We start from the raw sequence: 9,328 nt of genomic DNA, 5'->3' as shown, positions 1-9,328 counted from the left end.
CAAACAAAAATTTGAGCAAAGTAAAATTGGGTAAGAGGCGGTGGTCAATTATTACCCAAATATGAGCAAACAAAATTTGAGCAAAGTCAAATTGGGTAAGTGGTGATGAGTAATATTCCTCAGCATCTAACAATTACCCAACTACTTGGTAAATTGCTCTCAACTCCTTGGAACGATGTTGTTGCTAAATGTATAATAATTGGGTAAATATAATGCCCTGAAATAGATTGGGATAAAAATTACCCAACTTTGGAAACGATTTCTCGACCAACCATCAGTTGCCCAACGAAATTTACCCAACTCGCAGTGGGAATGTGCCAAAATTACACAACTACAGGCAAAAATTACTCGATCCTAATTTGCAAAATAATGTTGGTAAATTTCTAGGCGAATTTCTACCCAACCATCAGTTGCCCAACAAAATTTACCCAACTCGCAAAGGAAATGTGGCAAAATTACACAACTACGGGGCAACTGGTTCCCAACCCTCATTTACCAATACTGTTGGTAAATATCCGCCCAATAATTAAGTAAAAATAATTGCCCAATATTGGTTAAAACACTTAAATGCTTAAATGGGTAATAATAGCCCAGAATAACGAATTTTTTTAACCAACCAACAATTACCCAACTAAATTTACCCAACATTTTAAGAGTGTACAACATACGTAAAATATTCAGTGGGAACACAGATTTCAATTTACATTCACAGTAACAAATGAAACGGGATGCGTTTTTGCGGGTACTTGAGATTTAATAGAGGATGGAATCTTGTTACCCTGAATATCAACATCATGACAATAATAACAACTACGACACAAACTTTCCCAACTGAATATAAAATACGTTTACTTAAACGTTACACTGCTCCAATCTGCCCCAGGGAAGGACCCGGGTATCATTTTCGAATCTTTTGATCAATTTATACAAGTATCTGCACATGAAAAACTGGATGGAGCCGGCATGTCCAATCCATAGTACTCTCTGCATCAGGGCCGTCAACAGACGAGAACTTGTGTACAACCCCCCACAGCCCGTAAAAAGGCGACACTGTTTCCTCATTAAAGAGGGCGAACAGAGTTTACCTTCTCATATGGAATTTAACTGTGAGTACCACAAAGTGGGCTGTACGTATATAACACCCCTCTGCATACAAAGAAGACACACGGTTCCACTGCATTAAACAGGCGAACAGATGCCTACTTTACAGGCGGGTACATGTTATAAATAAATAAACAGGATACCTGTTATCATCGGGGCCCTTACCGGAAAACAATAAATATTGAGCTCTGAAAAACTGGATGGAGCCGGCATGTCCAATCCAAAGTACTCTCTGCATCAGGGCCGTCAACAGACGAGAACTTGTGTACAACCCCCCACAGCCCGTAAAAAGGCGACACTGTTTCCTCATTAAAGAGGGCGAACAGAGTTTACCTTCTCATATGGAATTTAACTGTGAGTACCACAAAGTGGGCTATACGTATAACACCCCTCTGCATACAAAGAAGACACACGGTTCCACTGCATTAAACAGGCGAAAAGATGCCTACTTTACAGGCGGGTACATGTTATAAATAAACAGGATACCTGTTATCATCGGGGCCCTTACCGGAAACCAATAAATATTGAGCTCTGCAAGATACAATGGCCAATTAAAATAATCCAAATCATATTCTCCAAAACACAACCTTCCCATGGGGTATTCTGCAGCAGTGTGTAATACACATAATAACCTTTATATGTATATATTAACATATATACACATACACATATATATATGCGAAGAGGCAAAAATGCCAATTTCCGCATGTCACAACGCAAATTCCAACAATTCGCGTGTTTAGATCCCCCCCCCCCCCCGAGGCCACTCCGTGACCCCCTTTCGGATGAGGTGAGGGCGAAACAAACCCGATCTTCAGACCACTGATCTGAGAAACATGACCGGGACAAAATTCCCTCACGGCCCACGACTGCGGAGCCATTCGTTATAAAACCGCAGATATTCGTGCGACCAAGCAATTTGCTCCAAATCCGAGTAAACTTTCAATTTGATATAGCATTACCCTGCATGTCCTTTGGGAATACAATTCTCCTTTAATTCGTGAACACACTCACTAAATAATGTTAAACCCACTGTATACAGCGATAAATCGGTATAACGAGGTTCTTAATTGGTCCCGTTAAATTTACCATGCTACAGCAGAAATGCCGTTGTATATAATCATGGACCTAATACAGGTAACAACAAAATATAATATAACGAGCTGGGACCAGGAATGTTATTCTGCTATATTAACAACATTGTTACATATGAAATCTCCTTTAATCGAGATTACCCTGTATCGTATATATTCGATTGCTTGACCTAAAGCATGTAAAACAATTTCCATGCATTATTGCATTTATATCTGTGAGACAAAACACATATCATGTCAATCATAACTTATCTCCTAGACCAACAAAACCATTATTACAAATTCGTATTGCTTGCAAAACAATAATGCCAATATATATAATCGAATTAACAACAACGACAAAATATGGTATAACGAGCTGAGACCAAAATTGTTACTCGGCTATATCAACAACGTTGTTATATATAAAATCTCCTTTAATTGTTATGCAGGAAAGCCCCAACCTGCCAAGCATTGCTTCGACATCAAGATTACTTGACTGAGGGGAAAAAACAAACATGATTAATCCGTTATGTTAATCACTTGACACGCTTCCTGACCACATAATATTTAGTAAAACATACTATCGAATACACTTGAAAAACGTAAGGAGGAAAATGAAGTTGGGGTTGGTGGAGGGTAAATTAATTTGCCACCGAATAATGTCTATGACCATCCTCTACAAAATCTGCAAGGTGAATGAGGATTCTCACGCCAACACCGTGAGAACCAATATATCCCGGCTAAAATAATTCCATATATAAATTCGAAACATACATTGCGCACATTCCTTTTATAGATACGCGTACATGAAAGAAGCCGCGCGGCTGACTCAAAGGGTGTCGGCATGTTATTGTTTTCTATCAAGATGCCGCTAAGGGTCATCACAGAAGAGAAGCCGCCGCGAACTCGTGATGTCACTGATGAATGTAAACCATTTATATCGCCCTTCGTTCGATAAAATTTCTTACATTCACAGTAACAAATGAAACGGGATGCGTTTTTGCGGGTACTTGAGATTTAATAGAGGATGGAATCTTGTTACCCTGAATATCAACATCATGACAATAATAACAACTACGACACAAACTTTCCCAACTGAATATAAAATACGTTTACTTAAACGTTACACTGCTCCAATCTGCCCCAGGGAAGGACCCGGGTATCATTTTCGAATCTTTTGATCAATTTATACAAGTATCTGCACATGAAAAACTGGATGGAGCCGGCATGTCCAATCCATAGTACTCTCTGCATCAGGGCCGTCAACAGACGAGAACTTGTGTACAACCCCCCACAGCCCGTAAAAAGGCGACACTGTTTCCTCATTAAAGAGGGCGAACAGAGTTTACCTTCTCATATGGAATTTAACTGTGAGTACCACAAAGTGGGCTATACGTATAACACCCCTCTGCATACAAAGAAGACACACGGTTCCACTGCATTAAACAGGCGAACAGATGCCTACTTTACAGGCGGGTACATGTTATAAATAAATAAACAGGATACCTGTTATCATCGGGGCCCTTACCGGAAAACAATAAATATTGAGCTCTGAAAAACTGGATGGAGCCGGCATGTCCAATCCAAAGTACTCTCTGCATCAGGGCCGTCAACAGACGAGAACTTGTGTACAACCCCCCACAGCCCGTAAAAAGGCGACACTGTTTCCTCATTAAAGAGGGCGAACAGAGTTTACCTTCTCATATGGAATTTAACTGTGAGTACCACAAAGTGGGCTATACGTATAACACCCCTCTGCATACAAAGAAGACACACGGTTCCACTGCATTAAACAGGCGAAAAGATGCCTACTTTACAGGCGGGTACATGTTATAAATAAACAGGATACCTGTTATCATCGGGGCCCTTACCGGAAACCAATAAATATTGAGCTCTGCAAGATACAATGGCCAATTAAAATAATCCAAATCATATTCTCCAAAACACAACCTTCCCATGGGGTATTCTGCAGCAGTGTGTAATACACATAATAACCTTTATATGTATATATTAACATATATACACATACACATATATATATGCGAAGAGGCAAAAATGCCAATTTCCGCCACACGGGCACCGCCCGCCGCCACTGAGCGTATATATTTTTATCGCGTAATGTACGCATATAAACTGACATAGTAATTTCACCCTAAATTCTAATGGGTTACTTTCGTTTCACTACGCGTTTTAAACGCGAACACGAACTTGAACCTATTGAATTCAACCAATTACCTTAATTTCATTTCAATACCAACGTTGTGCGATTTCGAAGCTTGAGCTAAATCAACCAACTAACCAAAATAACGTGATAACCACCTTTCGTTTTCAACCAAAAACAATAAATTAAACACCTTAATGACCTCGACTGTGACTATGCTCATGAAAGCACTCCGCAATAACAGTAAGTATAGTAAAACAAAGCCACGAACGGCTATATATATATATGAACTAAGTACACAATTTATCTGCTTTTCTACGCCTTTTTAACGCTTTTCAAGTCATTTCGTGTATCACTATAATGTAGCTTGTGACCAGCTCCTTCAACTCACCGGAAATCGTGCCTCATATCTTATCGGAAATGTAGACGTTTGTATCGGGATATCTTCATGTTTCTAGGATTCATTCTGTGTCTACTAGGATAGTCCCACTTCATCATTTTCCTGCTGTGTTTACCCGTCGAACGCTGTCGCTACGAGCTTGACCAAAAATTTGTGAGTGCCGGCCCATCCCATTTTTCTATTGTTATATTACGTAATCATTCTCAACATGTCAAAGCCAAACCTAAGATCGAGGGGCCGCTTGCACTCAGCTGATCCGAGTACCCCACCCTCTGCTCCATCGTTGGCTAAGTCGACACAAAGCCCAGTAGTGGGGTAGCTTAGTGAAAAAATCGTGACACGGTGGACAAAAGCATGATTTTTTCACCAAATTATCTTCACGATGTACCTTCTTAAAAAAGGCTATGCTCCAAGAAAATTGATGCTGGAAAGGTGGTGAAAATGACGTCATTATGACATCATCATTTATTCATTACATAATCACAGGAAAACCCAAAAAATAAAGCAACCGTGGTCCTACTTCTATAGTTTTGAAGCAAAAAAGAAATGAAACTTGGTGTATGTGATGACATTGAGGGGTAGATGTGCGAGACATGTTTTTTTTGTGTTTGTCGGACAAAGCGTTGCCATGGTAACCACAATTTTACCAAACCTTATAGTGCAAATTACTTCCACAGAATTTAAGCAATTAATGTCAAATTTGGTATCTATAACGATCTATGAGTGTGGTTATAAAAAACACCCTTTGTGACTGTGCGCCACCTAGCGTTGCCATGGTAACCAGATATTTTTGCAAAACTCTTGCTGAGCGAACTACTTCCACAATATTGAAGCAATTGAAATCACATTTAGTGTTCATGACGGCACTGGGGTATAGATGTGCAAGACATACTCTTTTTGTTTTTCGGACAAAGCATTTCCATGGAAACTGTACTCGGATAAAGCGTTGTCCTGGTAAACACATATTTTTGCATTAACATGAAGCATTTAAGCTATTATGATCAAATTTGGTGTGTACGATGATCTATATGTGTAGTTGTGCAAAATGCCCTTTGCGTTTGCACCGGACAAAGCATTGTCATGGTAACCACAAACTTTTTGTAAAAATCTTGTTGAGCGAATTACTTAACTCAAAAAGAACTATGGTTTTTTTTACACACACACACACACAACACATATACACAAATAATTTTTAACCCAAGTTACATTCTTTATGATCACATGAGTTGGATATACTGGATTAGGGGTATTAATCACCTTCAGTGATATTTCTAGTTTGCTCTGTTTTTAAATCTTCTTGGCATCAGAACTGATGGGTCATTACTATTATGGTACCACTTGGACTACATGTTATATATGGTCATTTTCACGGTAAAGGGTGTAACTTTTCTCAAACAGGGTCAAAATTTCAAAATATGTTTTCATAATCATTTTTACTAAAATTATTACAATAAATGTCTAAATTATGGATTTTTGGGGTTCTGGAGCTTAAACTACATGAGAAACCTGGACAAATAATGAAAAACTGTGACAAATATGATAAATTTGAACAAAAACAACATTTTAATTCTATCAACTTAAATGACAACATTTGTTCTCCAAACATAATTCAATTGCGATTTTTCATTTGCTATTCTAATGTACTTGAAGGCTTATAAAGCTTTTTTGGTCAAACTTATTTGGTCTTTAAAAAAATTCAATGCGTTTGTCAAATTCAAGACAAAATATGAATTTGACATTTAATTTTTCAAATTTACCTATCTTCCAAGAGGGGGAGCAAAATAAAAATTATTCTACAAATACCATTCAGTGAGGGCTAACTACAATGCAAATTCCAAAGAAATCGCATTTCAAATGAGGAAGTTGAAAATTTCATATGTGTGTGTTTCGGAGGCTTCAGGTTAACAATCTTGCCTGTTTTGGAGGCTTCAATTATGTTAACATAAAATTTTGTCCATTACTTAGGTAACATATTAAGAAAAATTCAACTTAAACTGTTAATGATATGTTAAATTACTAATATAACACCTAAAACATTTGTTTACAGAGTAAAAATACTTGTTAATATACAGTACGGTACATGTATGTTACAAATTATCTTTACTTAATACAATGAGCTTTTTGTTCAGTACGCAAACATTGCAAAGTCACTTAATAGAATCCATGAGGATTTCAAATCTGTGCTGATCTGGGCTGAAATATATTGTCCAGTATGTAATTTCAAGGGAAACCACTTTTCTCATATCAAAGTTGAAACATTCAGGGAACATATACATGTATAGGATCAGTTCAAAGTAGTGTTTCGGAGACTTCACACATGTTAACACACTATATTGTCAACTACAAAGGCAATATACAAGGCAAAATTTAAACTTACTTTTGAAGTTTTGATAAAATGTTGAACTGAAAGTAAAGTACTTAAAATAATTGTTCACATAGAAACCATTTATGTTAATTCATAGCAATGTATCATTACCCTTCACTTGCGTCTTTGTCATCATTTATTCTTAGTGCAAAGAATTAAATTTCTGCACAGTGGCTTCCACGAACTTGTTTGGTTTGTGTTATAACATTTACCCAGACATTCATATATTTGAAACCAATAGCATGGTAAGCATTTACAGGTTTTTGTCCTAGAACACAATTGTGTTCAACTTCTTATTTCAAAGAAATTTATCTGCCAACATGTCCAGTTCTCATTCTTAAAAATTATAAGCTAGGGAAGCTATGTCGGCTGGGGTCATGGTTAGTAGAGTCATCTTCTGTATTACATCTTTTTAGGCTGATGGGCTTCACAGTCCTCTGTAAATTCATACAGACCATTGCTGTTCCGGCGCATGAATTTGACTTTGACATTATCATCAATCACAGCTTTTACCTAGTAGCAAAATAAGAATATAGCAAATACAAACTTTCATTAAAACACAGAAAAAAATAGCTTTCAGAATCCATTTCACTTCCTTGAAATATCTCACAGTCCGTTATTTTATTTTATTCACCCTGTTAACTTTGTTCAGTACCACAACACCTGCTCATATACATTTTAGAAAAATCTTTTTGTCTAAGTATTTCTCAAATAAAGAAAGTTGATCCTGTTAAATATTTTCTTAATAATCCGAGATCTAACATGGGTAATACTTACAAGAGCCATGAAAACCACCCCATTTGTAGTCCTGCTGCTAGATGAAGGTGCATCAAAATATATGGCCACATAATCGCTCACATTGATCCTGTAATTGGAGAAGAAAATAGGAAATTAGCGGTTTGTACTGGACAGAACAATGTTAATACATATATCTGAGCTTGGACACTAAAAACAATCATTTTTTAAAATTATTTTAGAAGTACATCTTGAATGCATATTTGCATGTGCATTACATAATATGTTATTATTTATCCATGTGTTGTTTAAGAAATAGTTCAGTAGTCTATATGGGCACCATCACTAAGGATGCTTTTATTGTACATTACACAAATCTTTAAGTACTAATTAATGACAGACTTGTTTTAATCTGTTCAAAATTGTAATATGTACAAGGATTCCATTCATTGTTACTGGTTTACCACTGTGCATAGCCATAGACCTGTACATGTATATGTACACCCATGTATATCAGGAGTCTAATTTAAACATCAGTACTGAGGCAAACCTTATGGGGTCAGGTGACATCCAAATATAAGTTGGTTTATGTTTATGTGCAGGGCTGCATACAACTCATAATTTGTTATAAATATATTTCATAGATTTTTAAATATTTTACAATAATTTGCTCAGACCTGCTAAGCTCCACCCTAAATAAATGCTCCAGATTTCATTCTTCTATCTGTTAATCATTAGTGAGCTAACAAGAGAAATTGTTATGTAACTTTCTCCAACTCAGCACATGCACACAAATACCTCCATGTTACTTTTCTTTTCCTGGTAATGCTACACCACTTCTGACATAGCAACTCATATGTTGGTATTTTATGGTATATTGAAAACAGGTGATCAGCTCTGGTTTAGCAATTATACATACAGATGTACATGTACCACTGTCTCTTGTTAGCTCACTAATGATTTACAGATGATGTCACAAGATGAATGAGATTTGGAGCATTTTTCTAGGCTGCACATCAACAGGAATCAAACTATATTTGGATGTCACCCGATCTTTAAAACCACAAACATTGATTATGATAAAGGTACATGTACAATGTACAATACAGATCGTAACTAGGCGTCACTATATTTTTAGTGACAAATCTAAACTTTAAAAACTTTCACACACCAGTTCCATTACAATAACCCATTAAAAAAAAGTACAAGTTAAGTAATTTAAGGACAAAATATACAGTTCTTACCTCTATATTCTTGTGGATAACGGTAAGGAAATGAGAGAACTGTCTGCAGTGTTCATGCCTGTCTGGAAGAGATGCTATCTAGTATCAGATGTTGCTAGCACATGTTGCTGTAACCTTGTCAATATCTTAATGGTCTATTGTCGTGGACAAGATCCGCAGTTCGAGTCCTGCTGCGGCACTAATATCCTTTGGCAAGACATTTATCTACATTTGCCACACTCGACCCAGGTGAGGTAAAACTGGGTA

General features: G+C 36.9%; 1 long non-coding RNA gene across 1 annotated transcript; it reads right to left on the bottom strand.

Annotated features, from left to right (window-relative positions):
* Nucleotides 1-6,278: 6,278 nt before the first annotated feature.
* On the bottom strand, nt 6,279-9,058 carry LOC115928109. Its single transcript, XR_004065881.1, has 2 exons — nt 7,881-9,058; nt 6,279-7,616 (listed from the first exon to the last, which is right to left on the bottom strand). It is a non-coding gene; the product is annotated as an uncharacterized LOC115928109 (long non-coding RNA).
* Nucleotides 9,059-9,328: the final 270 nt, after the last annotated feature.

The sequence above is a fragment of the Strongylocentrotus purpuratus genome, unplaced genomic scaffold (genome assembly GCF_000002235.5).
Source record: "Strongylocentrotus purpuratus isolate Spur 01 unplaced genomic scaffold, Spur_5.0 spur5_scaffold_21, whole genome shotgun sequence".
In the NCBI taxonomy this organism is placed as follows: domain Eukaryota; kingdom Metazoa; phylum Echinodermata; class Echinoidea; order Camarodonta; family Strongylocentrotidae; genus Strongylocentrotus; species Strongylocentrotus purpuratus.
The sequence above is the reverse complement of the archived record's forward strand: the minus strand, read 5'-3'. Positions and strand labels throughout refer to the sequence as shown.